This window comes from Schistocerca gregaria, unplaced genomic scaffold (assembly GCF_023897955.1).
Source record: "Schistocerca gregaria isolate iqSchGreg1 unplaced genomic scaffold, iqSchGreg1.2 ptg000561l, whole genome shotgun sequence".
Lineage (NCBI taxonomy): Eukaryota > Metazoa > Arthropoda > Insecta > Orthoptera > Acrididae > Schistocerca > Schistocerca gregaria.
Window position 1 is genome coordinate 222,501 of NW_026061954.1, and position 20,348 is coordinate 242,848.

At 42.3% G+C, this 20,348-nt stretch overlaps 1 protein-coding gene across 1 annotated transcript in view; it reads right to left on the reverse strand.

Moving 5' to 3' along the window:
• Positions 1-20,348, reverse strand: part of LOC126314472 (farnesyl pyrophosphate synthase-like) — a 62,231-nt gene that overhangs the window by 25,064 nt on the left and 16,819 nt on the right. The window lies entirely within an intron of this gene.

The window sequence follows — 20,348 nt, forward strand, 5'->3', positions numbered from 1 at the left end:
GAGAGGAAGGGAGGAAGAGAGGAAGAAGAGTGACGGAAGAAGGTCGTATATGATCCAGACCCGGAAGAGTGTTGTGGACAGAAGAGAGAAGGGTCAAGGTAAGGTGTGACTGTGGGAAACAGGTTAGTAGAGGTTTAGGCCAGGGGGATTCTGAGATTGCAGTGTATGCCGGAGAGAGAATTCCCATTGGCGTAGTTAAGAGAAACTTGCGCTGGAAAGGGAGTACCCAAATTGCTCACAAAGTGAAGCAGCTGTTTAAGTCATTTCTGTTGTGGCGCACAGCATGTTCAACTAGATCGTCATGTTAGCGGTTTGCCACAGTTTGGTGGTGCCTATTCGTGCCTATTCACGTGAGTAGACATCTGGTTACTTTCAACCACAAAGAACACTGTACAGTAATTGCAGCATAGCTGATACACAGGGTGTTACAAAAAGGTACGGCCAAACTTTCAGGAAACATTCCTCACACACAAATAAAGAAAAGATGTTATGTGGACATGTGTCCGGAAACGCTTAATTTCCATGTTAGAGCTCAGTTTAGTTTCGTCAGTATGTACTGTACTTCCTCAATTCACCACCAGTTGGCCCAATTGAAGGACAGTAATGTTGACTTCGGTGCTTGTGTTGACATGCGACTCATTGCTCTACAGTACTAGCATCAAGCACATCAGTACGTAGCATCAACAGGTTAGTGTTCATCACGAACGTGGTTTTGCAGTAAGTGCAGTGTTTACAAGTGCGGAGTTGGGAGATGCCCATTTGATGTATGGATTAGTATTGGGCAATAGCCGTGGCGCAGTATGTTTGTATCGAGACAGGTTTCCTAAACTAAGGTGTCCCGACAGGAAGACGTTCGAAGGAATTGATCGGCGTCTCAGGGAGCACTGAACATTCCAGCCTACGACTGGCGACTGGGGAAGACCTAGAATGACGAGGACACCTGCAATGGACGAGGCAATTCTTTGTGCAGTTGACGATAACCCTAATGTCAGTGTCAGAGAAGTAGCTGCTGTACAAGGTAACGTTGACCCGTCACTGTATGGAGAGTGCTACGGGAGAACCAGTTGTTTCTGTACCATGTACAGCGTGTGCAGGCACTATCAGCAGCTGACTGGCCTCCACGGGTACACTTCCGCAAATGGTTCATCCAACAATGTGTCAATCCTCATTTCAATGCAAATGTTCTCTTTGCGGATGAGGCTTCATTCCAATGTGATCAAATTGTAAATTTTCACAATTAACATGTATAGGCTGATGAGTATCCGCATGCAGTTGTACCATCACGTCATCAACACAGATTTTCTGTGAACGTTTGGACAGGCATTGTTGGTGATGTCTTCCACCTACCCTCAATGGAGCACGTCATCATGATTTCATACGGGATACTCTACCTGTGCTGCTAGAACATGTGCCTTTAAAAGTATAACACAACATGTGGTTCATGCGATGGAGCTCCTGCACATTTCAGTCTAAGTGTTTGTACGCTTCTCAACAACAGATTCGGTGACTGATGGATTCGTAGAGGCGGACCAATTCCATGGCCTCAACTCTCATGACTCATTTATGGGGGCATTTGAAAGCTCTTTTCTATGCAACCCGGGGTACCAAATGTAGAGACACTTCGTGCTCATATTGTGGACGGCTGTGATACAATACGCCATTCTCCAGGGCTGCATCAACGTATCAGGGATTCCATGCGACGGAGGGTGGATGCATGAATCCTCGCTAACGGAGGACCTTTTGGACATTTCTTCTACCAAAGTGTGAAGTCACACTGGTAAGTTCTGTTGCTGTGTGTTCCCATTCCATGATTAATGTGATTTGAAGTAATAAAATGAGCTCTAACATGGAAAGTAATCATTTCCGGACACATGCCCACATAACATATTTTCTTTCTTTGTGTGTGAGGAATATTTCTGAAAGTTTGGCCGTACCTTTTTGTAACACCCTGTATAACATGATTGCTTTTACATGTGACACTGCCTTTTATAGGGTACTAAATTACGAAATGCCTGTGACTGGACTGCGACAGAAGGTAGTGAGTGGGTGTATGGAACAGGTCTTGCACCTGGAACAACCACAAGGGAATGACATGAAATACGTTAAAGTTATTTACACATGCAAATATGGACAACCATCAGCTGTGTAATGGAATGAAAACAATGCAAATTTGTGCCAGAGCAGGACTCAAACCCAGACTTTAAGCTTATTACACACCACCACCTTACCATTAGACTATCTGAGCATGATTCACGACCAGCCCAAACCTCCATATGCCCATATTTCTAAACAACACAGCCACGGCAATACTATACAAGGTGACGACCCATGGTGTGCAGGAGTGGGAGTACGATTGGAATAGGGATGAACAGGAATACTATGTAGGTTGGGTGGTCAGCGGAACACAACCTTGAGCCATGTGGGTAGGATATGCCTCATGTCAGGGTATGACAATAGAAAAAAAATCTCTGGTGAAGGATGTTGTTGAGCTATTCAAATTCTGAATGATACTGGGCGATAAGATGAGTGCTTGTTGGATGCTGATTAAGAGTTATTGGTCTCAGAGGAGGAGATGGCATAGGAAATACAATACTGTCTGTCAATAAAGGCTCTGACAAGGTTATCGATAAATTTCGACAACTCCTGCTTTTCACTAAAGATGTGACATCTAAGGGCGATGATGCTGTACGGAAGAGACTTTTTGATGTGGAAGGGGTGACAGCTGTCAATGTGAAGGTACTGTTTGTAGTTGGTGCACTTTATGTGAACAGCTACATTTATGCATTCACCTGAGAAGTAGAGAGACATCTAGGAAAGGAGCTTGTTGAGTTGAGATGGACCAAGTTAAGTGGATTTGTAAGTAGGTGTTGAGGTTATGGAGGCAAGAGCAAAGATTGTTCCTGCGATGAGTCCATATCATGAAAATGTTAACTTACTTATGGGGGCCAGTTGGACAAATCCTTCCCTCTCCAGTCAACAGCTAAAACTCCTTGTCCAGTTTAGATCCACGCACAGTGGTACGTGGAAACTTTGCAAATACTGTAGTGTGCCATCAAGTCCAAACACCCAGGAATGTTGGCAGACAGCATTATTCTGTTGGAGGATAATGCCCACCTACATGTTGCCATAGTTGTTTTGCATATGCTGCAAAAGTTTATCTGGGAAGCCCTACATATTCTCCATACAGTTCTGACTTCTCCCCCTTAAGATTTTGATATTTTTGGAGTACTGAAGAAAGATTTGTGGTCACTGATTTGCTTCCGATGAGGAGGTGAATGCTGGATACAATCATGGTTCCCTAGACAACCACCAACTTTTTTCCATGTGTGCATTGGTTATCTCTTCGTACAGTGGGAAAAATATATTAACAGTTATGGTGATTACTTTTGACATAATAAACTACACTTATTTTTTCCCTATCTGTCTCCTTTTCATTTGACTACCCCATATACATAAATAACCAGCAGAAAAAATGCTCCCATCAGAGCACAATGAAGGGGAAAAAGATTGACCGACAAGTGGGGTACCATCTGCCTCATTTTATCTTTCTCAGATCCTTTAAAAAGTTCACAAAAATGGCATCCTGTACACAGCCATCTTGGAATCTGCAGCTGAGGTTTGATCCACTGCTTACAGCGAAAAATTGTGAAAAACACTGCTTTTGGGTTTCCTCAGAAACGGCCCACAGATTTACACAAATGCATCAATTAATTAATTCATCAGTATACCCATCAGTTTAATGAAATCACAGGTATACCCATCATCAACCAATCTATTTAATTTTATGTGAATATTTTATATACACAAGTAGGCTAACTTTGAACCTCTTTATGTGGGATAGAAATAAAGATACCAAGATAATTTCAAGGTTGTTCGAGATCAGGATCTTAGCAATACATTGAAAAAAATTCAGCCATTTGCTGTCCATAGCCAGCTTCGAATCCTTTCAGTCTGCTGTTGATGGCGAGAATATAGTAAAAAAAGTTTGTTGGAGTTTTCCGAGGAACTCCCCATGAACTAATGGTGTCTCCGTAAGCCCCATTTAAGCCCACTGCAGACCACATCAAAAGCAAACAGAACTAACTAATCTCCTCTATTTGCCTAAGCAGGAAGAAGTGTGTAATGTTCATACTTTGACCCTGTACTGTAAGATAGTGACACTAAGATAGTGACACTAAGGTGATCCTTTTGCTGGATGTATAAATGGGCCCTTGCCCAAGTGCTATCCAAAACAACTGATCCTAACTTTTTATCACCAACAGAGTCAGAGGTATGAGCACTGGAAAATACCCTTTCTATGTGCGGCATTTTGGAACATACACTCCTGGAAATGGAAAAAAGAACACATTGACACCGGTGTGTCAGACCCACCATACTTGCTCCGGACACTGCGAGAGGGCTGTACAAGCAATGATCACACGCACGGCACAGCGGACACACCAGGAACCGCGGTGTTGGCCGTCGAATGGCGCTAGCTGCGCAGCATTTGTGCACCGCTGCCGTCAGTGTCAGCCAGTTTGCCGTGGCATACGGAGCTCCATCGCAGTCTTTAACACTGGTAGCATGCCGCGACAGCGTGGACGTGAACCGTATATGCAGTTGACGGACTTTGAGCGAGGGCGTATAGTGGGCATGCGGGAGGCCGGGTGGACGTACCGCCGAATTGCTCAACACGTGGGGCGTGAGGTCTCCACAGTACATCGATGTTGTCGCCAGTGGTCGGCGGAAGGTGCACATGCCCGTTGACCTGGGACCGGACCGCAGCGACGCACGGATGCACGCCAAGACCGTAGGATCCTACGCAGTGCCGTAGGGGACCGCAGCGCCACTTCCCAGCAAATTAGGGACACTGTTGCTCCTGGGGTATCGGCAAGGACCATTCGCAACCGTCTCCATGAAGCTGGGCTACGGTCCCGCACACCGTTAGGCCGTCTTCCGCTCACGCACCAACATCGTGCAGCCCGCCTCCAGTGGTGTCGCGACAGGCGTGAATGGAGGGACGAATGGAGACGTGTCATCTTCAGCGATGAGAGTCGCCTCTGCCTTGGTGCCAATGATGGTCGTATGCGTGTTTGGCGCCGTGCAGGTGAGCGCCACAATCAGGACTGCATACGACCGAGGCACACAGGGCCAACACCCGGCATCGTGGTGTGGGGAGCGATCTCCTACACTGGCCGTACACCTGTGGTGATCGTCAAGGGGACACTGAATAGTGCACGGTACATCCAAACCGTCATCGAACCCATCGTTCTACCATTCCTAGACCATCAAGGGAACTTGCTGTTCCAACAGGACAATGCACGTCCGCATGTATCCCGTGCCACCCAACGTGCTCTAGAAGGTGTAAGTCAACTACCCTGGCCAGCAAGATCTCCGGATCTGTCCCCCATTGAGCATGTTTGGGACTGGATGAAGCGTCGTCTCACGCGGTCTGCACGTCCAGCACGAACGCTGGTCCAACTGAGGCGCCAGGTGGAAATGGCATGGCAAGCCGTTTCACAGGACTACATCCAGCATCTCTACGTTCGTCTCCATGGGAGAATAGCAGCCTGCATTGCTGCGAAAGGTGGATATACACTGTAGTAGTGCCGACATTGTGCATGCTCTGTTGCCTGTGTCTATGTGCCTGTGGTTCTGTCAGTGTGATCATGTGATGTATCTGACCCCAGGAATGTGTCAATAAAGTTTCCCCTTCCTGGGACAATGAATTCACGGTGTTCTTATTTCAATTTCCAGGAGTGTATTAGTAAGCATGCTCTCTCACATGCATATCAATTCATCACCTATCTGAAGGATTCAGAGGAGGATACACACACAAACAAGATAGAAAATGTTGATGGGCTTTCAGGTGAGGCCTTCAGAGCCAATAGAATACACATACACCTGAACAGCTACATTGTCACTGCTGTCTACTTTGGACAAACAGTGCAGTTTGATTGGGCCAAGGGATTGTATTGGGTGGAGTGTGTGGGGGGGAAAAATTTGGTGAGAAGCGGAAAGAAGGGTCAGAGGGAAGGATGGCTGACAAATGAGAGGGACGCACAGAAAGTAAAAAGCTTGTTTATTTCATAAAGTCTGCTAGAAAATAAGATTGATTCATGATAACTACGGACAGGAAAATTCTGTGTAAACAACAAGCGAAAAAAAAGTTAAGTTTGCGATTTCTGTCAATATAACGTGAAACTGACAGTTTTTATGAGATATCACTGACGTGACATTTCCTGAGACTTTGCACAACTTCTTGTACAAAAATGGTACGTTTTTGAGATACCTTTAATGTGGCGACTCAATTAAACTAGATATTTTTGTAATACGCAAGTATAAATACGAAAAACATCATCAAATACAGACTTAAATCAGTCACAATCAAGATTGTGCATCCAACAGGTGCAATGTATGGGTATGGGTATGGGTATGCATGCATGCGCGCATGCATATACTTGATGGATCTGTTGAGTGTTACCATCCAATGGAGCTGTTTGGTATGAATAGTTGTCTGTAGATGTCAAACAACACAAAATTATTAAGTCTATCTAAAGGATCCTAGCACAGTAACTGTACTGCCAAGCATGCTATTGTCATGGCGACCTGACTATTATACAACTGAGTGCATGACAATTCTTTGTTCATTACACCACAAGTCACACTCTGTGGTTTAAGTGGAGGGATATGTGAGGAAATGAACAGTCCTATTAACCTTAAGCCTTTAACAGGCGAAGGGATGCCTAATGGAAAATCACAGGTTTTATAAGATTATCATTATTAGCTTTTTGTAGAATGGATATTTTGTTGTGTAATAAGATGTTTCAGGAGAGCCTACAACAGTACGAGTCATAAGAGCTGAAATTACAGGTATATACACGGGCTATCCAATGGTAGAGCAGCATCACAAGAGCTTGCCACTAGATGCATTCTAGAGGCCTACCGAGCACATTTACCAGGTAATAGGAGATACTAATGGATATGCTGTGTTCTGTTAATGTTTTGTTTTATTCTGTCAAAGTAGAAATGTCTTTTCTCTAAAGCAAAAACAATTGTATACTGAATATAAGGCTCTCGGGTCTGTTACACAGGATGTATCAAAAGCGATTCACTTTATTTCATAAGCCGATGTGTGCTACATGAATGAAGGTATAACCTTGGGGTGATTTTAATTTGTGCATTGAAATCAAAAGTTTACCTTGGTTCATCTTACTGCTGATAGGGGTCTCTCTGATGCAGCTAGCTCACTCATTTATTATCCATTGTGCACCGGATTGAGGTGCCAATAACACAGCAACAAGCATGGTGAAAATTTCATTTTTCAACAGGACAGAGCACGACCACACTGGCACCTGCATGTAAAAGCATTTTTTAACAACGAGCTGCCACAACAATATATCAACTGTGTGGGATGTATGGATACTGGACAACACCATTGGCTTCTAAAGTCACCTGAGCTCATTGTATAGGGGTTGGACAAAAATGTGGAAACATTGCGAGAAATGCTTTCTTGAACATAAATGCAGATGCTAGCCAAGCCTGCAGGTTATGCTATTGTATTTGACCATGAACAACACCTGTTCAATGTCCTCAATATTGCAAACACCTATCATCAGAGCAGAGTTCCTTGCACTTATGAGTACACTATGTCAAAGCTTATGAATTCAAATGTGGGAAATTGTTGGTGCTCATATGGTGCGTGTTTTTGAAGTGATCAACAGCTGCAAAGGTCACTACAGAATTGAATATCACACTCAAGAACACTAGCAGCACCAGAACAACCCAAAGGTAGCTCTACAAGCAGGGAATTGCAGGGTGGCTGGAATTCAAAAACAACTCTTCAGTTATGCAAATCCCTGTAACAAAAAAACATGGTGCTGAAGTCATAAAATCTGGAATATGAAGCAATGGAACAGTCATTTGGTTGGGTGACTCTTGTTGCACATTGTTGCCAACTTCTGGACGAGTTTATACCCCAAGAGTGAAATACGGCGGGGGATGCCTTGATGATTTGGGTGGCCTTATCATGGTATTCCATTAGCCCCGTGGTTTGTCTGCAAGGTTGCATTGCTGCCAAGGATTACATGACCATTTTGGCTGATCAGGTCCATATCATGGTACAATGTAGTTTCCTTAATGGTGATGGTGTGATCCAAGATGACAGCTATCTGTTTCCACAGCTAATTGCCCGGGACTGGTTTTGTGAGTAAGAGGATGAATAGTCACATTTCCCTGGCCCATTACAGGAACTAGGTTTCAATGTTATTGAGTCCCTGTGGTTTACGTTGGAGAGGAGGGTGTGCGATCACTATCCACCTCCATCATCGTTAGCTGAACATTTCACTATTTTGAAAAACCATACAGTACCTGTATCTTGCCATTCCTAGACAACTGGAAGCTGTTTTGTATGTGAAGCACTTTCCTACACTGAATTAGGCATTGTAATGCGTTGTTCTTGATATTTCCATATTTTTGTCCACCCACTGTATGTAGCTGTGTGAAAGACTAGGTGCCTGTCATTCCAGCAACTTTTGGCAACACCACATAGCAACAGCATGAATGCAGTAACGCCAGCTATGCTTGCATAAGTATGGAACTAGTTATCTATTGTCTGGATGTTTATCCAGCATTCAGTGAAGGGTACATTGGAAATTCATAAAAGGTGAATGAATCCTCAACATGTGATCCTGTATCAGTGGAAAGATCTTGGTTTTGTGTAAGCTGAGGTTTAGTGAACAAGATGGAGCCCTTTTTTGTCAACAGTTAGATGCAAGGACTATACAGTCCCCAAGTAATAACAATTTGCTCTCTCCCTATGCTCAAGTTTCTTCTTGCCAGCCTTCCTGCTGCCTCAGGACCACCAGCAGTTTGGCTTGACACTCTTCCAACACCCTACTGTGACAGTAACTAAAGTAACTAGTACCTTTAGTAAGATCCATCACCAAGGTGTTATTGGTTATAACTCCATAGTATTTTCATTATTTCACCACCAAGCCCTCACAGGGAGCTTCTTACTTTTATCACGTGCTGTCCTAATACTTCGCAAGCCTCAAAATGTTCTCTCCTTATATGATGAGCCATGTCAAACTGACAGCAGACAGCCACTTACATTGAGCATTTGCACCCAGCATTTAAATGCCTGTGGAATCAATACCCACATGCAGCTGATGAGAAGGCAGAGCCTGCAGCAATAAGCCTGCCACCCACACAATGGCCAACAGTGCCATAGCCCAGCTCCTTGCTCCACCACTACTGTGTGCAGCTCAGTGTTGCCAGAACAATGGTCTGGATGCCGCACAACTCCCCATGCTCCACACATGGTCGCATACAGTCATCGAATTCCTGTCTATGATGTAAGCAGCAGCTGACAGCTTCTCTAAACTTGAGACACGAACCTGTGTTAGGGAAATATTAATTTTGTGATCTACCTTCACCACATACGTTTGATATCTGATGATATCAATTCTACCCATTTGCTTGCCCTGCCCATGTAATCTCTTGATGTTTAGAACCATCACATTACTTCTGTCACTTTTCCACTGAGATTCATACATTTTCAGGTGTACCCAAACACCAGCACATACGCGGCTCTACCACACAAACAACACTTTTACACTAGTCCTCAGGGATTCTGAAAACCTCAGTTTCTTCCCATAGCACTTAACCCTAAATAGCTGCTATTGCCAGCATCTACAAGTGACATTATTATGCAGATCCCATTAACTTAGGGAAGTTATTTAACTGAAAATCAAACACAGTGTTTTCGGGCTCTTAGATTATCTCCATATTAAAACCATACTTTTCAATCAGTCTCTATTTCTACACAAGGGGTTCTGGCATGATGGACAGTTTTATACCCACAGTTGCCAGTAAGATACTACACACCAGAACAAACGGGGCATGCCACACTGATACACAGCATCCACCAAGAAAATTGTTTGATGTTTCAGAGGTTAGTACTTATGTTTACTATCTCTGCAACCATCCCAACCTCTTCACCTTACACAGGAGAGTGGGAAGTAATTTTTAACTATTCCATCTGACTCCACTGGACAATTCCAGGAAAATCATTAAAGGAACTGGAGTTTGAACTTTTTGCCTACCAAAACAATAATATGGAATCTCGTTACACTCCCCGATTTCAGAAAACATGTCTGGATACTCTTGCACATTCTTTGATCAGTATTACAATCACAGAAAGGGAGAATTGACTATGCCAGGCCTTCAGAGTGACTTACAACACAGACTACACCAACAGATTTCGCATTAATATGTCTTTGTAACCTCACTTGGGTTCACCTAATCCAAACCTAAAGCAAGGTAATTTCAAGGGATTGTGGCTAGGGTTTCTCACTGACCACACCATGAGGCCTCTGCACCAGGATTGCTTTGGTAAAGGGCAAGTGTCTTGTATGCTGGCATCCAGAAAAAGTCATTTCACTTGCAAACTGTCTGTATGTTCATGGGTAAATTTCACCAGAACCTTCGTGAGTAAATTAGCCCAGGGTAAAATCGTGTGAATCTCCCTCGCCCCTCTTGCTGAATACTTTCCGCCATATTTACACTGACTACACAGCAGCTCACCCTCACATGCTTATGCAGGTATTCTCTCTCTCCCATAACTTTGTAACCTTTTCATGAACTTGTTTGACACTCTTGGCCAAGTTGGTTGTGTAATAAACAGCATACATACATTTAGATCTACACTGTTATATGATGCCTTTTCAAGAGGGGTTAAAAGCCACTTGTTCTCTCCACCTCCACCTTCCTTCCTCTTTTACTAGCAATTATGGCTCTAACATCAATATACTATCTTGTCCGATATTCAAGCATAAAACATCTACTTAAACAACAGGCAACAAAATGTTCATTAAGAAGAAAATCTATGATGGCTACTCATTGGATTATTAAAGGTTATTTTCATATCAGGGAAGAGACTTGTTTGACCATACAGAAGCGGGGCGGAGAAGTCTGTGTCAACAACTACTGTACAAGCTAACAGGGGCCCTTCACCAAGAGATTCTCAAATTCCAATGCTGTGATAAATTAGAAAATCCTACCAAAATTAGAAAATTCTGCCAATAGGGCAGGTGGGGAATGGGGACAAGGATGGGAGGAAAAGGGAGAGGAGATGTGTGTGTGATGTTGTGATAAACACACATTGGTTCAGGTAACCAAGCTGCACTACCCGCTGGATGCCTGCTATAAGCATACTTGCTTCAAGCATCGTATAATTCACTCACACGAGTTATATTCTGTTTATGTTCACACAACATATTTTAATCTGTTTATAACTTGGAACCTCTACTAAATTGTGTTGCCAGGAGGCCGCCTACGTATAATTATATTCCTCAATTTGTGCGCGCTAAGTCCACCGCTGGCGCGCTGCCAAGATTGCGTAAGATGTTCGGCAGGTTCCGTTAACAGCCTTTGTAGGCGCAACATGCTGTTGCATCCTTGAGCCCCTGGTTCTAGATGTACCCTTGTCCGGTTCTCAGCTACGCTACAGATCAGTTCGCAAATAAACAATTTATTTATGAAAATATACAGTACAATCACCAACAAACTTTACATATGAATAGAGACTCATTTACAGATATTTTCCTCCTATTACGAGTATACAACGACAAAGCAGAAGTCGACATATAAGCAGATTTACCAAAGTCTTTATTAGCCAGTTCGGCCATATGGTAGGTGCGAAATGCAATAATGTCTCTGTCAAGGAAACTTTCGAGTCCAGCGACATTGGGTACTCCAGAACCTCCACGGACAATGGCTACAGTAAACCATCCATTACCATGACCAAAGGAATCATTAATATCTAAACTAAAATTAAGTCGGCACCCACAGAAAACAGAAGGTCCGTCCAGCAAGGCTTGGGCAGCGACAGTGCTCCTTGTAATTTACATTTGCTAAGACTATCTTCTGAGAGCGCATTTTGTGTGTCCAGTTCATAACAATTCTGACCATTTACATTTCAAATAGCCACTCACACTATGAGGCTGCTGACATATAAGATAATACAATGAACAAAGTGGAAGGAATGGGGGGACAAGATTTCATTCATCTTGTAGAGGTTTCTGTATAAGCTCTAATTTCTACTCATTATCATTACACACAAAGTCTTAATATTTTGTCCATCGTCTAGTAGGTCCTTAGCATTCTACCTAAGCTGCCAACATAGCCAGGTTTTTTATCTCACTTGAATCGACACTTACTTCTACATCATTCTTCTGTGTTGTCTTGCACTGACAAGCTCTTGGAGTATTATACTCTTACTACCATTGGTATTGTGACAAATATAGAATTCCATCTCTATCATCATGATATGGTATTATCATTGCCTCTCCTGGCACTCGGGAACCATTTGTTCAATCCAAATTTGCTTCTTCATATATGCCATAATTTCATGCCCCACCTCCTCATTGGTTGCCTCCTCCATATTTCCCACATAGCATTATGCCACTGAGTAGCACTTGCAATGGATCATCATTGCCTGTTTCACTCTCTGTATCCTCCATTAAAAATTTTATATCCTCATTACTCAAATCAAAGTTTGGGGAAAGACAGACAGACTAATTTTTACAGAAAAATGAAACATGGTTTAGTGAGGATAATTCACTAAAGTGATGTTTTCCTGTACTGGCATTCTGCCAGTAATCAGTAGTATGGAAATTATATTACTTGTTATGTGATGAGCACAATCACTCCACTTACCTTTTCAGCCTTATGAAGGTCTTGTCTACCTAAGATAGCAACCTCTCACTGTAGACACTCCCCAAGTCGTGTTGGATCAGCAGAGTTCTAATTATTGCAAGGGCCTTGTCTAATTCCTTAATTTCCACTAAACTGTGGAGCCTAGTGTTTGAAGTCTTATGAAAAATATAGATCATTCAAGTCTATCAAACTCTTTATAAATCCTTCAGGTCATTTATCTACTGAATAATAATTTCAGTATTCTAATATTTAGGCACGTGTCTACCACGATTGTTCTACTTTTCATGCTGCCCTGTAAAATCTTGTTTCGACCATTAAAAAACCTACACAACACCAGAGAGGCGAGATAGGTACGGCACTTACACGGTAAATTAAAAGAGTTCTACATATGCAATTAATTCTTGTGAACACTGTTTCCATCTTTATGTAGAATATACTATGTGCAATACCCAGGGTTGCAGGTGGTGCCACGAGATGGACAGGTAGTCTAACCCCATTTAAAAATTCCTTTTGGGTCTACTCGTAAAACCCCTTTGCATGACTGCCAGTCTATGATAATTTGTATTGAGCTATTATTCATTTCATAAGTTGGTACATGTTAGTATATGCTCTTTCCCAGCCAAAGTGCTATGTAGAAACTGGACTCTTCCCCTTCTGCCTGCAGTGCTGATGATGTATCCAAAGTGCACATGTTTCAGATTTCTCAAGCCAGCTCCATTTTCTCATGCAAACTAGAGCCTGGTACTGCTAATGTCTTGTTGACAAGTGTCCTACGCCCTGCTGAAACAAACTGAAGTCAGGCTTTGCCTTATAGTTGCAGCTGCCAAAAGTACAAGCTCCTACAGCTTTAAGGAGTCCCAACACGACAATGCCCCATCCCCACCCTCCTCTATAGGGCCCCCTTCACTTGCTAACATTTCTCCTCTCTCTTTGCTATCCACAGATTCTGCCGAAAAACTTTTGTAGATGCAGGTTTACTGTAGCTGAGCCACCCCTACACTTATTACCAGCCATTTAGAAAGGTAACAACTTACAGTTCTCTTAATCATCAAGATGAATTTTATGACAACTCTTTTCTATTCAGTCCTAATTATACTGATTTGCAATGTCATGGGCAGTCGTTTTTACTGCTAAACTAACCTCCCTGCTGGTGTGAACATTACTCATATCTGGTCTTACAGCCACAGTGCTGCGGGGTGAGGACTTCACGCTTCAGCATTTGTCCATCAGTACGAGGTTCTGTATGGTATTCTGATTGTTTAATTAACTGTCACTTTGGGGCACCACCATTCCATATATAATCCTATATTTCAAGAGTGTTGTTTGAATGACTGAACAACATATATGATGCTTTTTCAATACGAAGAATTTCACTTACTTTGTGTAGCCAAGCATTGGCTTTGAGAAGATCTGGTGAAAAAGGAACACATCAATCACTGTGTGACGTAGCCTAAGTGGTTACCAATACTCAGGAGCGGCTGCACAGCATCGCTGACACTATCCTATAATGTTGAACAAAGAGCTTGGCTCAATGTTGATGTAGTTGTACTCCTAAAGCCATTCGCAGTACAATATCAGTTGCCATATAAGCTCTGGGTGCCCTTGCACAACATGTATGACCAATCTATCTAGTGAATAATTTTCTCCCAAATACTCGATAGATCTGAACAGTCGCTATAGGGTTGGTGCAACATTATTAAAAGTTGAGAAGCAATGCCGAACAGGATATATGGCTGATGCTATCCAACATTAGCGCCACATCAGAAATGATTAAAACTTCATAGATCCTTCTTTGTAACACCCATCTACTATGTTACATCTGAATGATCTGCATATTACTATCCAACTATGGTTACAACACAAACTTAGCCGCAGTCTGATGCCTACTGACATTTTTCTGTTCATCATAGCTAATATCACCACTCAAATCATAGCACCCTTTCAAGTGCTTTATTTAGCTTAAGAGTCCTCCCTATCTTGCTACTACACTGCTGTTAGTGTAGACCTATTCCGACTTCACAATACCCCAGCATAACAATCTGCTTGCTGTGCTGACACTGAATTTGAATCCTATAGATTACACACCTGTTGCCTGGAATTTACTGCAACAACACATTACCTGGTAAACTAATGGTTTCTCAGTCATTAATGGAACGACAAATGCCTACAACTATGTCACTATACGACCTCCAGTGCTGCACTCAAGCTAAAAATTATCTTCGTTCTGAGGTGATTTTCCAAACTGAAACCCATGTTTATAAAACTGCTCTCTTATTAGATGAGGGTTTTACACCACTGTACCCACAGGTAGTAACTATAGGGTACAATCCATTATTCATCGCTTTCAGTGACAGCTGGCTGCTCACTGTACCCACACTACTAATGGCTACCATAATTTGTTATTACCATGCCCTTGTTAATCAGGCTTACCATGCCACTTTGACTGGTAGTAGCCAGTTGTTTACTAGTTCCCACTGTGATATCATCAAACCAACAATTAAACTGTCTGCTCAATTAGAGTACACTTTAAACTTAAGTTTGAATCCATTCATCTTATACTTGCCAGAATTACCATTTGAAATACATCACCATAACTGGACAGTGCTGCTAAGCATCACTGACACCTGTTTACTACAAACAACAGATTGACTCTTAGTTCATAAGAATGTGCAAATTATTTTGGACTGTGCTGTTTCACATGTTGGTGATTGGCATTACCAAAACCACATATTGACTATGGAACTGCCTAGCTCAGCTTCTGATTGGAGTATTGTCTGGCTCTTCTATTGAAAAAGATATTGTAGGCGATTCTGTATCCCAGCAAGAGAAGTCATCCCTGAATCACAATCAACTGGCAATTGTCATAAGAACTACCTGAAAATGGTACATGTAACTCGAAAACACTGTACTTATATGCAAGACTCACTTGTGTATTTGTATTATCCTTGTGTCATCTACAGACATACTTGTGAAGGTATTTCAATATACAATGTCAGAACGTTTCACAAGTGAAACGTTGCGGCTGTAATTAGGATTTAGTTTTTGCACTTAACTAGTAACACTTGTGTACTGTGTGAATTAGTTACTTTGCCTGGTCATATTTTTAGCTGACATGACAGTGATTAATAAAACACTGTTTAGCTGTTCCTGTACTTTGTATATTTATCTTGTGGTAGTTTAGGACAAAGAAAAAATTACTTATATTTGTGACTGCCTTAGGCAAGTGCCTAGAGGTTTCAAAAAAGTCACATTTAATTACTTAGAACTTAGAAACTAATGCATAGGTCTTAATGTTTCTGCACTTGTTTCACCAAAGCTTTGGTGCCAAGGACACTTAAGTGTATGAAGCAGTAAGAGTGTGAACAAGTTGTAGCTCGCATCACGTAAGACGGCGCTTCCGTGCAAAGAGGCGGAGCAGTGAAGAAATGAGCACTGCGCATGCACGGCAGCAGAGAGCGGGCAAACAAAGTCCACATTGCCGAACTGCATTACTGTGGGCAATAGTCAGGCTCATTTGCCTACAGTGCATCATATTATACACTCATACACACACAGAATTACGAGCTTTCGCAACTGGCAGTTGCTTCGTCAGGAAAGAGGGAAGGAGAGGGAAAAATGAAAGGATGTGGGTTTTAAGGGAGAGGGTAAGGAGTCATTCCAATCCCAGCCAGCTTCATCCTGACCCACAACTTCTTCACTTTTGAAGGCCAGACATACCAACAATTAAAGGGAACAGCCATGGGTACCAGGATGGCCCCCTCCTATGCCAACCTATTTATGGGTCGCTTAGAGGAAGCCTTCTTGGTTACCCAAGCCTGCCAACCCAAAGTTTGGTACAGATTTATTGATGACATCTTCATGATCTGGACTCACAGTGAAGAACAACTCCAGAATTTCCTCTCCAACCTCAACTCCTTAGGTTCCATCAGATTCAACTGGTCCTACTCCAAATCCCATGCCACTTTCCTAGATGTTGACATCCATCTGTCCAATGGCCAGCTGCACACATCCGTCCACATCAAACCCACCAACAAGCAACAGTACCTCCATTATGACAGCTGCCACCCATTCCATATCAAACGGTCCCTTCCCTACAGCCTAGGCCTTCGTGGCAAACGAATCTGCTCCAGTCCTGAATCCCTCGACCATTACACCAACAACCTGAAAACAGCTTTCGCATCCCGCAACTACCCTCCCAACCTGGTACAGAAGCAGATAACCAGAGCCACTTCCTCATCCCCTCAAACCCAGAACCTCTCACAGAAGAACCCCAAAAGTGCCCCACTTGTAACAGAATACTTCCCGGGACTGGATCAGACCTTGAATGTGGCTCTCCAGCAGGGATACGACTTCCTAAAATCCTGCCCCGAAATGAGATCCATCCTTCATGAAATCCTCCCCACTCCACCAAGAGTGTCTTTCCGCCGTCCACCTAACCTTCGTAACCTCTTGGTTCATCCCTATGAAATCCCCAAACCACCTCCCCTACCCTCTGGCTCCTACCCTTGCAACCGCCCCCGGTGTAAAACCTGTCCTATGCACCCTCCCACCACCACCTACTCCAGTCCTGTAACCCGGAAGGTGTACACGATCAAAGGGAGAGCCACATGTGAAAGCACCCACGTGATTTACCAACTGACCTGCCTGCACTGTGATGCTTTCTATGTGGGAATGACCAGCAACAAACTGTCCATTCGCATGAATGGACACAGGCAGACAGTGTTTGTTGGTAATGAGGATCACCCTGTGGCTAAACATGCCTTGATGCACGGCCAGCACATCTTGGCACAGTGTTACACCGTCCGAGTTATCTGGATACTTCCCACCAACACCAACCTATCCGAACTCCGGAGATGGGAACTCGCCCTTCAGTATATCCTCTCTTCTCGATATCCGCCAGGCCTCAACCTCCGCTAATTTCAAGTTGCCGCCGCTCATACCTCACCTGTCTTTCAACAACTTCTTTGCCTCTGTACTTCCGCCTCGACTGACATCTCTGCCCTTAACTCTTTGCCTTTAAATATGTCTGCTTGTGTCTGTGTATGTGCGGATGGATATGTGTGTGTGTGTGTGTGTGTGTGTGTGTGTGTGTGTGTGTGTGTGTGTGTGTGTGTGTGTGTGTGTGTGTACACCTGTCCTTTTTTTCCCCTAAGGGAAGTCTTTCCGCTCCCGGGATTGGAATGACTCCTTACCCTCTCCCTTAAAACCCACATCCTTTCATTTTTCCCTCTCCTTCCCTCTTTCCTGACGAAGCAACTGCCAGTTGCGAAAGCTCGTAATTCTGTGTGTGTGTTTGTGTGTTTTGTTCATGTGCCTGTCTGCCGGCGCTTTCCCGCTTGGTAAGTCTTGGAATCTTTGTTTTTAATATATTTTTCCCATGTGGAAGTTTCTTTCTGTTTTATTTATATTATACACTCAAATTTATAAAGACAATAGTAAATATTAAAACCAATTTTGATCAGTCATGAGAGAAATATTAATTCATATATTGACAACAGTGCGTCCACTGCTCCACAGCTTTACTCCGCGTGACATCGGGAAATGAGTACATCTGACACAGCTTTGGGAAGACGTGAAGTACAATTTTTCTCAAAATGACAATTATCTAACCACAAGATCATTGAAAATGCTTGCAATAATTATTATTTATTCCTATTTGATCCATATTATAAGTAAAAATTTTATAAACAACAAAATTAATGTCAAGCACAAACCGAAATCATCATATTTGCTTGACAACTGCTGCTACTCAACAGAATTTTTAAAAATGTGTATAAGGTGTGTGTGTGTGTGTGTGTGTGTGTGTGTGTGTGTGTGTTTTGATGTGTTTGACTGTGGTTAAGTGTAATCACTGTTCATAAAAAAGAATTAGTGGTAGCAATGACTAGTGAAAAGACTATCATAAAAATGGTAAGTAAGTTGTCATATTTTTCACGGTTAATGGGAATTATGACTGTAAAGTAACTCGTTCAACATTATACTGAGAGACTGCATTTATAATCCATTGAACAAGCAAACAATTAACCATCATCTGTGAATAACTCCAGGGAATCTGGCCAATAACATCAAAAACCATCGATCTCTTGACAAGGAACAGTTACTGTCATTTTAGGGCCTTATCCAGTTTGTGCCTTGAAACTGACATGTGGAAATATTGGACTTTTGACGAATTTATCCAGCTGCATTCTTGCGTGTTATTAGAGCACACAACATGGTTGGAGAAGCTTAACTTCTCCTTGGGCAAAATGCAGAACATTATAGTCTGCATAATTCAAAGGATACAAAGTCCTAATCAAAAAGGCTACTAAGTTCTCATTACTATGCACGCAACTGCTATATTGACAAACTACGACATATTATTGCTTTGTTCCAAAGTCTACATCGCAACACCACCTTCACTTCTATTTGAATCTGTTTCCGAACAATCTGACTGTAAATTTACGATGATACGTTCAAGACTTATGGCCATCATCACTTCCCTGTTAATTCCCTATGGCTACAGTGACAGTGACAGTGACATGTGTGTAAATACAAAACTGTGTGACCCCATTCACATGCAAGGAAGTCAAGTTTGTACGTTCTGTCACATGATCTGTATAAATTAACAAGCTGCAGGAGACCGTCACGAGTCTGGTTTATACTGTGCTTAATATTTTTATTTTTAAGCCAGGGAAAAATATCTGCTTTTCTGGTGTTTATACTTGATGTTTTCTCTGTAACAGTTGAATTGTAACAGGCAATAACTGACTCTGAAGCAATGTTTGACAAGAGTTATGAATCGTGCCACGAAACTGTCAGTGTTCATTTCTGAAGGGTAGTCACTGCTGTTTTTCTTACACATAAATACAAGTTTACTCTCAGAAACAAAACCAAAGAGTCAGCATGCAGAATAATTATCCGAGAACAAATTCCTATGAAAACTTTAAACCACCAGTACCATCACTCAGTTTCCAGCAGATCTTCCTGAAATGATTCTAATTGACCAGTGTTCCATCAAGGTAATACACTGGTGAACTACCTCCTCCTCCTCTTGTATCATGAATCTTTGTGTGGTATGTAGTTTGTGCTGCACCTATGTCACTTCTTTGAAATACAAACTCTCTTCTTAAAATATCAGGAGAGAATTTTTTTTTTAATTCTTCGCACTGATGAAGCACTTACCATTGAAGTTAATTTTCTCCTGCATAACTGTAACACATTTCTAAGAGGTTGGGCATTCATCATCCATATGGAGCACTTTAAAACATAATTATTAAAACCATAGATTTGTGTTACAGGTTCCTTGTTTCGATGCTTTCCAGGCAACACAAAACCAATTTTTTCTATGGTTCCTACAGCTCTGACCCTTTTGTTTACAATTCTCTTTGCAGTTTTCTTCACGACAGCACGTGGTTCTGGAATCCATTCTTGTGTCATCAAATGTCAACAGTAGGAGACCAGCTTTCAAATTCACATTTGAAAAAGTTATGATGCGGTAAATGTGGTCTATATGTTCAAAATGGACTGCCTTTTACTCAGGAAGATATTGATTTGTCAGAAAATATTACATTCCCCCAGTCACAACTGATATTGTTCTTGGCAGACACTATCAATAGTTAATCTTCATCACAGAAATTCTCCTGAATGGTTTCTCTCTTCCAACTATTGGG